At 39.8% G+C, this 13815-nt stretch overlaps 1 pseudogene; it reads right to left on the reverse strand.

Annotated features, from left to right (window-relative positions):
- Positions 1-4613: 4613 nt before the first annotated feature.
- LOC138824255 (DET1 homolog) lies at positions 4614-7692 on the reverse strand (annotated as a pseudogene).
- Between the last annotated feature and the right edge of the window lie 6123 nt (positions 7693-13815).

Consider the following 13815-nt stretch of genomic DNA (forward strand, 5'->3'; position numbering starts at 1 on the left):
CCCTGGCTCTTTCTTTCTGTATTAAAAGCAACTTATTATTCACAATGATATAATTAACCTGAATAACGCTCCAGAGTCTATTTTTAAAAAGATTAATAACCATTTTTGGAGCAAGCTGGTTTAATTGGATTTTCTAGTATGCAAATATATCTCCAATGGAGCATCTGCATAGCCTTTCATATCTTAACATCTGGTAAGGACCTACAATGGTTACTGAAAATCACAAGTATACTAAGAAACAATGCTCCAGATTATTTCTAACATATTTATAAGATTATGTCTTTGTTGCCTTGTATGTCCCTCCCCCATGGTATAACCCCTGCTTTCACTATATATGATGTTGGTATATGTGGAGGGGAAGGGAAAAAACAAATTGTTTAAACAGGGATACAGGAGGACCCATTGCAACAATGAGATGTACACAGTCGTTATGTCGAAAAACGAACTTTACAACTTTGGTGGGGGGGACGGGGTGGGAAGGGGGGGAGAGGATACGAAGGGATGGGAAGGGGAAACAAAGGAGGAGGCTATAATGCTTGATATGAAATGTGCTCATTATCTTACCCATGTAATTGTAACCCCTCTGTACAGTATTTTCGCAATTAAAAAAAAAGAAACAATGCTTCAACTAAGGTCACCAGATTTTCTTTATTCTTGGAAAAATTGTAACTCTTCTATTTGCATGGCATTTTCAACCTGTTAAAGTATCTTGTTCAGGTTCTAATTTGATAAAATTACAAACTTTATAAGATTGGTAAAGAAGTATGTCTCAGAGCTGGGAATGTGGCCTAGTGGTAGAGTGTTCGCCTTAAGTGCATGCATAAAACCCTGGGTTCGATTCCTCAGCACCACATAAGCAAAAAAAGCCAGAAGTAGCACTGTGGCTCAAGTGGTAGAGCGCTAGCCTTGAGCTGGTCCTTGCAAAAAGTGTGAAATATCTCAATATGTTTATACAATTAGTGTTGAAATATTTTAATAAATTAGGCTAAATAAAATGTATTATTACAATGTTCACCTTTTAAACATGTGACTACTAGAAAATTTAACATTATACATGTAGCTAAACTTACAAATAGGCACCTTTCTGCTGGACAGGGCTGATCTATACAATTCACTCTCTCAACCCACCTTTAAATTCTTTCTTGGCAGTGACAACTTTTAAGTTTGTATCTATTATATATTATATATATTATATATTCTACCTATATCTATAATATCTACCAATATCTATCTATCTATCTATCTATCTATCTGGAGTATGGAGCTCAGATTCAGGGCCTCATTCTTACTAGTCAGGCACTTTATCATTTAAGACCATTTTTTTGCTTAGTTATATTCCAGATAAATTCTTGTGCTTTTTGCCAGACTGGGACCTCAAGTTTTCTACTTATGTCTCATGTGTAACATACAGAGGCATGCACTACCATGCCTGGCTTATTTGTTGAGATGGGTTTTAACTTTTCTGAGCTGGCCTCTAACAACCCCAAATAGCTGGTTTTATAGGCATTTACCACCACACCCAGCTTTGATATTTATTGAATATGTTTGATGTGTGCAAGAAACTGCAAGGTGGCAGGAACATGAGAAGACATTATGCTTTCTTACTCTCCAGATTCTTGAAAAACATCCTGAGACATAAAATGAGTACACACACCCATAATTAATTACTGGAAAATTGCCTATACAAGCCCCAAATGTGAAGACTACTCCCAAGAGGAGCATTGAGAAAGTAGAATTTGAGACTTGAAGAATATGTTGTTGTTGTTGTTGTTTTACCAGTCTTGGGGCTTGAACACAGGGCCTGGGCACTCTCCCTGCGCTTCTTTGTGCTCAAGGCTTGCACTCTACCATTTGAGCCACAGCACCACTTCCAGCTTTTCTGAGTAGTTTATTGGAGATAAAAGTCTCACAGACTTTCCTGCCTGGGCTGGCTTCAAACCACAATTCTCAGATCTCAGCCTCCTGAGTAGCTAGAATTACAGGCATGAGCCACTGTTGCCAAGCTAGAACATATAGTTTCAACACAGAGTCTATAGGAATTTCAAGTGTTTGGATTTTATTCTACAGGTGGTAAGAGCCATCAAAGAAATGAGCAGTAGTGCAGTGCCAGAGTTGATGCTGAGGATTAATTATTTCAGCAGCATTTAATTGGAACTGATTGAAACTAGAAGAAATTGGAGATATAAAAAACAGACACTAACCAGAACCACCAGGGGGAGACGTACAGCTTTTGGCCTCATTATTAATAGAGAACATACATGAGGAAAACAAAATTCGATTAAAAAAATAACACTATACAGTCACAGATCTCAAAAATCATGTCATTTGGCATAATTGTTTTCATGTTCTGATACAATCTAAATGTTTACAAGTATCTTTTTAACTTCCCAATATCTTGTTATTAAAGTGAGCAGGTGAAAAAAGCCATCTATTTCTGGGCACAGAACATAAGATGGAAGAGATATTTATTAAAGGTTCTCCATTCAAATCTAGCTATATTTAGAGAGGGAGACAGCAAATGAGATTTGGTGGTTTGGGAGACAAACAGGACCAGAAATTCAAGTGTGAATATAATAATAGGAATAAATATAAATGTATCTGAGAGTGACCAGTGGAAGGAAGAAAAACAGAAGCTAGGGGCTGGGAAGGTGGCTCAGTGGTAGAGCGCTTGCCTTGCATGCTCGAGGCCCTGGGTTCGATTCCTCAGCACCACATAAGCAAAAAGAAAAAAGCTGGAAGTGGCGCTGTGGCTCAAGTGGTAGAGCGCTAGCCTTGAGCTGAAGAGCTGAGGGACAGCATCCAGGACCAGAGTTCAGGCCCCACGACCGGACCAAAAACAAACAAACAAAAAAAACAGAAGCTACAAAGCAGTATATTAGCACCTAGAAAAATCTATTTTCTCATAAGTAATTTATAAAGTTTCCAAGAATTTAAAAACTGAAATTCTACTTTTACTCTCATTTCTGTGTATCATACAAAAGGAAATGTTACAAAGATTTCTAGCACGGGGAATGTAACTTAGTGGTAGTGCTTGCCTAGAATGCATGAAGAACTGGGTTTGATTCCTCAGTACCACATAAACAGAAGTGGAGCTGTTGCTCAAGGTGTAGAGCGCTTGCCTTGAGCTGAAGAGCACAGGAACAGTGCCCAAGTTCAGAGTTCAAGCCCCATGACCCCCCCCGCCCCCCCCCCCCACAAAAATCTAAAGCAAAATGGGAGATGGCTCAAGTGGTGAAGTACGCATCTGGCAAGCACAGCCCTGAGTTCAAACCCCAGTACCACCCTTACTCTGAAAGAGTTCAGTTTGAATTTTTTCTTTATTAATGGGAAAAAGAACATACATTAATTTATAACTACCTATATACTTAAAGTCAGGAACTACCAAGACTATTTTTTTCTTGCAAAGATATTCCAGTTTGTTGAGTACCAGGAAAGCATTGTATGTGGTTCTCATGAGTACCTGCTTCAGACTACAGACTCTATTCCAAAGAAGTGACATGGATAGCATAAAGTTATATTGCTTTGATCTTTATAACAATAAAATCCTAAATCAAAATGAAAGACTTAAGCAACACAGGGAAAAGACAGGTAGACTTTGAAATTATCTAGCAGTATTGTATGTAATTTTTTTTAGAACAAGTCCCACAAAGCAGTAGCATATTAAGTCTGTCCACTTGAGACATAGTAGTCTGGAACGCACACAACTGGCAGCTAGCAACTTTTGCTTGAGTGAGTGGGTGAAAGCTAGACAATTGTGCCACAGTGTCAAATGAAGAAATACTTTTTTTTTTTTTTTGGTCGGTTGTGGGGCTTGAACTCTGGGCCTGGGCGCTGTCCCTCAGTTCTTCAGCTCAAGGCAAGCGCTCTACCACTTGAGCTACAGCACCACTTCCGGTTTTCTGGTGGTTTATTGGAGATAGGAGTCTCACAATCTTTCCTGCCCGGGCTGGCTTTGAACCATGATCCTCAGATCTCAGCCTCCTGAGTAGCTAGGATTACAGGCGTGAGCCACCAGCACCTGGCGAAGAAATACTTTTGAATTAGTTTTCTACCCGGAGCTGGCAGGAAGCTCAAAATGGGAAAGGTGAAGTCAGCAAGGTGTCTCAAGGTATGCATATGGGGCACCGCAGTAAAGCCTGCCTGTATCTCAAACTTGAGCAGGTCAGAATCCCAGCCACAGAACCTGATAGGATGTTCTTCACAAGTGTTGGATCACTCCATGACTGACACCTGCTTGTCATCATATGAGCTACCACGTAAGACCAAACACTGAAGGGAAGCTGACCCAGCAACACTCACACTGCCTCTGTCTACCCTCCATATATAATTTAATTGTGTGTGTGTGTGCGCGCACACACGCGCGTGCACCACTCCTGGTGCTTGTCCTCAGGCCTTGGGTGCTGATCTTAAGATGTTTTTCTCAAAGCTAATAATATTCTACTGCTTGAACCATATATCCACTTCTTGCTTTTTAGTGGTTAATTGGACATAAAAGCCTCATGGACTTTCCTGCCCAGGCTGGCTTCAAACTGCAATCCTTAGATCTCTGCCTCCTGAGTAACTAGGATTACAGGTATGAGCCACCAGCACCCAACTCTAATTGTGCCTTTCAACTAGTTGTTGCTAGAAGATGATCAGGGAAACTGGACACTGATGTGCAGGAGATCATGATGGAAGATGTCACAAAAGTTCTCAAAGACCTCTTGAAGCTCCTCTGATGTATTGTCAAGTGCAGCAACCACCATAGTTGTCACCATCTTGTACACCACAAAGAAAGATGTCACAGAGCCACCATGTCCTCACTGATGTACTTGAGAAACAGATAGTTTAAAACCTGAAGCTGCATTTTCTTGTGCATAGCTGCTGTAGTTAGTCTAAGTACTGAAAGAAGCTCCTCTGGGGCCCTTGTGCTGTGTTCTTCCAGGAACCACAGGTATACCAGCAGCCAGTGTTTTAGGAAGCTGCTGAGAGGGTCCCTAAAGGGATTACCCATGCTGTCTGCATCTCAGAGGAAACACCCTTAGCCTAGTGTAAGTCATCCTCAAAGTAGAAGTGCTACAATGTGGCTGATGCTCCACAGGTCACCTGGAAGACAGAGCTGGCCTGACACTGCAGCGACCAGGATGACCAGGATGTGTTTGCATAAGAACAGCCCTTGGTTGTGACAGGACCATTTTATCACACCTCAGTGTGTATCACATAAGCATCCAGTGTGAAGTTGAATGATGCAGAGAAAATAGTCCCCTAGAGGAGACAGTGGGTTGGGGGTCACTGGCTCACGATTTGCCTCATAGAAAGGAGAATGAGTCACATCCTGGAGGCAGGCAGAGGAACCCATGATGACATGCAAGCAGTTGTCTATGCAGAGGTTGTGTTTTGGGTTCAGGTGCTTCCATTGCCTGCTACCTTGATAAGGTGCTGCAGGACTGAAATGCAGTCAAAGAGCCAGTCTCAGATGCTGACTGGCCCCTGGTCATTGCCTTTAGACACAGTATCTCCCACTCCTATCCCTGCAGTAGGTCCTCTGCTGCCTGACAGCTCAATATATGAAGACTTCAAGAAATGCTGGGTCAGAAGAAAAAGCAATAAAGTAGCACCCATCAAATGGGAATTGGCGCAAGAAATCTGAAAGTTTTTTTCATGCTGACAACTGTGAAGTTAGGGAAAATACTCTGGTGGTGCACTTGCATTTAATGCCAGTAGGTACCTGCCTTCCCTGAACTGAGCTGCTGGCTCTCAAGGCATAGAATGACATTCTGGTTTTGGATTCCTCCTGGTTTGATAGTGGTAACATGATGATTTATTATCACATCTATTTCAAGTGCTGGCTCAAGGGGTCAAGGCAATGGACATCACCAGCAGCTTGCTCAATGTGCACCTGCCCTCACCATACCTCACCCACCTGCCTCTGGCAGCTGTAGATTCCAGCTTCTGCCAGCCATGAGATAAACCTCCTTTCAATACCCTCTTTCTATTACCTTTTTTTTTTATGATGCCCAAAGCTGAGACTAGGAAGATGCATTGCACATTCTGTCTGTCCTTTCCAGTCTATGGTTTAAAAGGAGGAGTTTGTAGAGCCTTCATGGTAACATTGTCAAACCAGTTTTGCAGATGGAGGGAAGGAGGATCAGTTGTTCTTTAAAGCTATGTGTTATTCTTTCTTCCTACTCAAGGAAAGTGTGAAAGAAGACTCTGTGATTGTCTTTACCTGGTATCACCTGTCTAGGATGAATGGATTAGCAATATGGGATTAACACAGTAAATATAGGTAAGCTGGGCTGAGGACAGGTAGAACAGAGTCCTTGAGAGTTCAAAGGTTTTGTTTTACTTTGTTTTGTTAAATTCAGAGGCCAAAGTTGAATTTTCTCCTCTGTAAGACTTTTAGAAACACTTGGGTTGCTTCCTCTATTCAGATTATAAATTCTGGTCTTTCAAACACATCCATTTTAAAGGCCTATACACCATTTTCCTTTGATGCCATTTTTGTCAGGCCTCTCCACCTTCTTTTCAAATACAAATGATCATTTCCATATAAAAAATTCATGACAGATGTCAAAACTCTCTGATGTAGTAGTCTTCAAGGAAATTCTCAAATTCTTTCATAGGTTGGACTGGATTTAATTATCAAACTGAGACTCAGTTTTATCTTACCTGATTTTCTCCCTCCCATCTGGCTGAACTGGATAATATGGAACTCTATACCTCAGTGATTTTGTACAGGTGGTTGGTGAGTATTTGAAAAGATTGAATAAGTGTGTGAGGTTAAGATGACATGGATACAAGAATGTATTAGGGAGGGAAACCACAGGAGTTGGAGTTGGAGCAAATGATGAGACTCCTCCAGAAAGTGCACTTGGAAAGTTAAAGTCACAAAAAGGCAGGGAGCCTTCTTTTTAAGAGTTGCATTGGGCTAATAGCTAATCATAGACTCCTAACCCTGTTTCTTTTTACAAAATCTTGGAGAACTAACGAGGAAGTACATGGCAAAGGGAGCAAACTGAGGCATGTGGTAGAACAGTCATGAATGTAACAGCTACTGTAAATCTCATTTTGTCACTGCTTTAAAATCCTCACGATTCATATTCCTCAGAATAAAGATAACACTTCTTATGAGAGCACTCAAAGCCTATTGAAATCAGGCGCCAGTCTTGGGTCAATCAATCTACCTGTCTCGGGTCCTTCTTACAGGTCTTTGCTTTTAAAAGGTTTTAAAATTTCAGAAGTAAAACAAAAATTTTTAGGAGGAGTTTTGTTTAAAAAAATTAATTCTAATTGGGGGGGGGAAGCTGGGAAGGGATGTGAAGGGTAAACAAAGGAGGAGGCTGCAATGCTTGGTAAGAAATGTACGCATTATCCTGCCCATGTAATTGTAACTCCTCTGTACAGTATGTTCACAAATAAAATTAAATTAAATTTAAAAAAATTAATTCTAATATCTTCCATAACTCCTCCAAAACTTATTGCTAAGCCTTTCCTTCATATTGTATCTACCAGAAGGAAGATTGTGCCTGAGGTAAGGGGAATAAAGTACCCTAATATTGTGTGATTTAACACCTCATTGCTCTCTAGGAAATGATTTGTAAATTTAGAGTTCACTTTCACACCTCTTTCCTGGAAGTCTAGCAGCACCTTTCTGGCTTCAATTGTTTCTTTACACTGCTTTCTATTTCTGTTGTAGATTATTGGATCCATGGTGATGTTATATTTTGGCTTGAGGGTCGCATGATGGACGCTTGGTTCACAATGTAGTCATTTTGAAAAATGGTGGGATTCTTAACAGTTGGGTCCTATTGGACCTGGGATAGTCACTGGGGGCATCGCTTTAGAAGAGATTAATGTAGTTCCCAGAGGATCCTGAAAGTAGGTTGTTATAAAAAGGAACCTTGTCCCTGCAGCTTTCTTGCTTCCTGTCATACAATGTGATTTCTCCTTTTTTTAGATTAGCATATATTAATTGCACAAAGGGATTCCCTTGTGTTATTTTTATACATTCATATAATATACTTTGATCAAGCCCATCTCCTCTGTTACTCTTTCTTATCTCCCTGTCTCTTTCTCTTGCTTATACCCCGAAAATGATTCCATCTGCTAAGTGGTAATATACCCAGTATACCCTCACCAAAGCTGAACAGATATTAGAGCCATATTCTTGGATCTCTAAATTGTGAGCCAGATAAATCTCTTCCATACAGAGTACTCATCCTCAAGTGTTTTATTATACTAACTCAACTAAGAAAAATTATTTGTTGACTTTAGTAAAAGAAGAGTAGGTAACTTAACTACCAATGTGATTCCTTAATTCTTCCATACCCATGAGTTAATACTTGAGCTGTGTATACCAGAGAGCTTTTCATTTTAAACTAAAAATGATGCTCAAAATGTAACTAAATTTAGAAGAAGGAATATGATCACATAAAAGCTCAGGGATTCAACTTATATAATTAATGTTGGGGGTACTTGCTCCATGGCTACCTTCAAGAGGCTCACATTCTAGGCTAAGGCAGACCAGTGACCACAATACAGTGTGGTGACTGCTCTTCAACATGTTCCCAGGGCCCTCACACATGGCAGGCATCCTACCCTGGGAAGGAAGATAACACAGGCCTAGCAAAGGTTTTCCAGAAAAGTTGATGCATCAGCAGATGATTTAAAATTGAATAGATCTTAGGGGATTTTTTTGTTTTCTGATTGGAAGAGCAGGTACAAAAATACAGAGGCAGCACAGAGCAACAGGTTTGAAAGGAGTAATGGAAAATCTAAGTGATGTCAAGTCCTTTCATGATAAGAATACAGCCTTGACCCTTCAATCAGGGGAGGCTTACTTCTTAACATTATTATATAATCATTTTTAATTAACCAGAATTATTCTTCTTCCCTTTGGTTCCAATACTTGGGGCTTGAACTCGCAGCCTGAGTATTTCCTTTAGCTCAAGGCTGACACTGTACCACTAGAGCCACACCTCTACTTCTGGCTTTTTGGTGGCTAATTGGAAATACGAGTCTAATAGATTTCTTCGCCTGGGCTGCTTTCAAATTGTGATCTTCAGATCCTAACCTCCTAAGTGTTAGGTTTTTAAAAAGAGGTGGCCAAGTAAGAACAGCACCATGCACGTGGTATTCAGGTAAGGGGTAGGTTTATTCATCGTTCCGGCTGGCACCAGGCCATCTTGGTCCTCCACACGGTGGGGAAAGGCCTGGGAAAGAGAGCTGGGAGAGCTGGGAAAGAGAGAGAGCTGGGAAAGAGAGAGAGAAGAGCTAGAAAAGAACAGCGAGAGAACAGAGAGAGAGGAGAGAGCAGAGAGCAGAGAGAGCTAGAAAAGAGCAGAGAGAGGGCATCTGGGCCTGGGCTAGGCCTTATCTAGGGTATGGGTGAAGAAAGGTATGGCCACATCAAATTCAGATATGACCTCTTCCAGGTGTCCCAGTTGCCTAGGTAACGCAGGTACTAGGTGGAGACTTTGCTGCGAGGAGGGTGGAGTCTGCTAGCCATCCAGGAGCGGACCTTACACTAAGTAGCTAGAATTACAGGCATGAGCCACTGGTGCTTGGCAAAAATCTCTTAGGCTTTCTCTTAGCAAGATCATACTTTCCACTGAAGTGTCTGTGTAGATACTCATATGCAAATCTACACATTTTGGCTGTGAAACTTTGAGCAAGGAAATTAGCTTCTCTGTGCTTTTTTCCTCATTTGCAAAATGGAAATACCTTCTTCACCGAATTGTGATGAGAAAGGAGAGAAGCCATCCAACACAGGACTTAATATATGTGCTAAATATTTCATAAGAAGTTAGTTTGATGCTAAAGATGAGTTTAGACAACCTAAGGGAGATAAAGGGTATGTCGATGATTAGTTAAGGGACGGTAACAAATTCTAACTTGAGAACCCCTGAGCTCTCTGGAAGAACTCTTAAGATGTTATCTAAACAAATCCTATTAAATAAAATAGCCAAGCTCAGAAAGACAATGGCACATGTTTTCTCCCAGATGTGGAAGCTACATATAACTGGACATAATTACCTGTACAGGACTCTAGGTATTCGCACACAAGCAGTGAGACTAAAGGAGGCTACCCTTAGGGGAAGAACCAAAAGCTGTAACTCCTCTGAACATTTAAAATACAATTTATTGAAACAAATTCCAGGAAATGGAAACATGTGTTTTATTGTTATTTTTGTTATTGTTGGTAGTATTTGTTTTGCTTTTGAGGTTTTTTTTCTTTTGGGGGAGGCATTGGGGGTGCAGAAAGGAAAGGAGAAAGGGGAACAAAAGCAATAATGTTCTTCAGTATATATTATGTGGAAAATGACCAATGTAACTTGTGGACAATGTAACTTGTGGATGGGAAGGGGAAACTGGGGGAAAACAAAGGAAGGGTTCACTAATGAAATGGTAACCCCTTCGTACAATGCCTTAATAATAAAAATATATAATTTTTAAAGATGCTAATGTACTCTTCAACACCAAGACCAACCCTATGAAACTCCACAAATGCTTCAACCATTGAAAACCACTCCCTACAGTTCCTAAATTGTAGGCATTTGTGTATTGATAACCACATAAGTTATGCAAATTGTAATGATTAAATGGTAAAGGGAGTCCAATTACTCTGGACATAAACCTTTCAGACCTTGACTTCATTCAAGTTAAAAACAACCAAAGGAAAAGTTTTGGAACTGTAAGGGGTCATATATTAAATAATCCCAAAGAAATCTACATAGGAAAAGGTCTTAGAAAGAAGAAGGGTATTTGGGGGAAGTAAAGGGCTCATCTTTTCTAGGGAGCTCTTTATTAAACTCTACCAAACATTTAGAGAATATCTAGAGAAGTGTGACTTAAAGACTGCTGATACTGTAAAGGGTTATTACATATATCTTAGGCCAAATGTTTACAGATGAAATCTCTCTGAGAACCAATTTTAGAGTGGCTAAATGCCCAATGTTCATCCATCTATTATCCCGTGTGAAAATAGGAATGCTGCCTATGCATCCCTACTTGTAGGAGTGATTTTAGTAAGGCCTAAATGTTTGGTAGCTTGAGCAAGATTATTTTCCTTCTAGGAGTTTTTTGTTTTTTTTTTTTTATTTTGGTTTTTAATATTTTTTGGTCCTGGGGCTTAAACTCAGGCACTGTCCCTAAGCTTCTTTTTCTTTTCTTTTTTTTTGGGGGGGAGGAGGGGGGTCCCATCGTAGGGCCTGAACTCTGGGCCTGGGTGCTATCCCTCAGCTCTTCAGCTCAAAGCTAGCGCTCTACCACTTGAGCTACAGCACCACTTCCAGCTTTTTTCTTTTTGCTTATGTGGTGCTGAGGAATCGAACCTTTTTCTAAGTATTTTGTTGGAGATAAGAGTCTTTCTGAGCCAGGTACTGGTTCTCACACCTGTAATCCTAGTTACTCAAAAGGCTGAGATTTGAGAATCGAAGCTCAAAGCCAGCCTGGGCAGGAAAGTCTGTAAGACTTACTTCAGTCATCTACCAGAAAACCAGAAGTCGCAATGTGGCTCAAAGTAGTAGAGTGCTAGCTTTGAGCAGAAAAGTTCAGGGACAGTGCCCTGAGTTCAAGACCCAGGAATAACAAAAACAAAAACGAAACAATAAAAACATCTCTCACTGACTTTTCTGCCCTGGCTGTCATTGAACCTCTATCCTACGGTCTCAGCTTCCTGAGTAGCTAGAATTACAGGCATGAGCCACCAGTACCTGGCTAGGAGTTGTTTTTTGTTTTGTTTTTGTTTTTGCTTTTTTTTTCTTTCGGCACTCTTATTTGATTTGACCTGATGCTCTTTTGAAACATTGTTCTGGTATTTAAGTATTTAAGCGTTTGCTTACCAAAGATGCTTTCATCCTAATTAGCCCTCTCCACATTTCTTTTAGTTTCCAGTTTGTGTTCTTGTTTATTTTCAGAGCCTAAGTTATTCTGACTGCTGTCTTTTTCTGTTCTCAGATCATCTTCCTTCCCTTTTGCTTACTGGTAGTTTAGAAGGGATAATGCTGAACTGGGGCATATGCTAATTAAGCAAAATAAGTCAAGCAAATCAAAACTTCTCAATACTTGGTTTCAGGTTCGTTAGCTACGGCAGCATTTTCTTAGATGTAGCTTCATTTTGATGGGGTTTCCTAAGTCTTCTGGAAGGAGCTGTCATCTTTCTTCCATATGACAGAAAGAGAACATAGTTAAGTGGAGACCAAGGGTGTTTGTAAGCAAGAAGGCAACAAGGCAGAACAACACACTCATGTCTACAACTCCATCTTCACCACAATCTATTTCTAGGGACAGAGAGGGTTTTTTTTCTTCCTATCAGAATGAGAAGTGGAGTTTATTTACCACTTTTGGAAATTCACTCATAATGCACTTCATTCCTAAATAACAGAGTCAATATATCATCACGACGAACAGTTTTAGTGAATCATGTATGAAAGACACTAGGGAAACAGAGGAAGAGTTTAGAATTTACACTCAGATGACTTGTCTTGAGGAAATAGTACATTTACATGTACATACATATATATGTATGTACACATATATATGTATACATACATATATAAATAAATATATATATATAAACAAATACATTCAGACACACAGACACAGACACATATAAACAAAGCCTATCAGGTGTCAAATAAGTACTATACAAGTAGGCTGACCATACAGCCAAATTCATCTTGGAAAGTCTGAGTTCATGCCAATTTTATAACATAAGCTAACTGATCCCTTTTAACATTCAAGTATCATGCTTTGGGTGATTTATAATGTGGATATCATACATAAAGACATGTAATTTAGGAACTGAAGAGGGTGATTTTCAATAGTTTGGGAAGCTGGGGAGGTCATGGAGCTGGTGGAACTTGATTTGTTCCCTGAAGGAAAAATTAGGACATAAGCAACAAAAGAGCAGAGTTATTAAAAAAATAAACAAGATTAAGTCCACTTTAATCACTTGTCTATGACTACAGTCCTTTTACTGTATGTGTTTTTCTCATCCCTTGCTCCAGTAAGCTTTGAGCTTGGAATTCAGAGGAAGAAAGATATTGTGAACAATTTGAAAACTAGGAACTCATTCAAAGCAAATAAAGCACTACCTATAGCTCAATACAGAACATAAATTCCTTATCATATCCTTTAAAAGAAATTCTTCCTTAATCCTAGCTATTTCTTGAACTTTCACTACCAAATTTCTCAGAAGATCAGGTTTCATTAATTATTCTCATCTATTCATCCCTTATCCCTTATAATACCGAGCCTACTTTAGGTAGCCACAACAAAATTGTACTTTCCCAAGACATTAACACTATCCTTGCATTTTGCTTGGCTTTTTCACTCGAGGTTTGAGCCATAGATCCACTTCTGGCTTTTTGTTGGTTAATTGGAGATAAAGAGTGTCTCAGACTTTCTTTCCAGGCTGGCTTTGAATCTCAATCCTTAGATCTCAACTTCAGGAGGAGCTAAGATTACAGGTGTAAGATACAAGTGCCCAGGGAATCCATAGTTCTTAAACCATATGGAAAATGGTGTGTCTGTATATAAATGTACACTTTTCTCCAGGTACAGAAAGGAGAAAGAGTCAATTCTCTGGATTCAGTACATTTACAGAAAGGTTTTTACTTGCCACGGCATTTTTTTCAAGTTTAAGTAGTGACTCCTTCTTTCTCAGGTCAATATTTTTCTGGCTAATCCAGGTTATGAGTTTGATTCAAGAAGAATAAAATCTCTTCTCATAGGGCCAATCTCAGACACTGGGTTCATCAGATTAGTCAGAGCAACTTTAGAAAAGGGAAGTGGGAAGTAAACTTTTGATTATTGCTAATAACCTGCTTT

This window comes from Dipodomys merriami, unplaced genomic scaffold, assembly GCF_024711535.1.
Source record: "Dipodomys merriami isolate MVZ:Mamm:240054 unplaced genomic scaffold, mDipMer1.0.p SCAF_1, whole genome shotgun sequence".
Lineage (NCBI taxonomy): Eukaryota > Metazoa > Chordata > Mammalia > Rodentia > Heteromyidae > Dipodomys > Dipodomys merriami.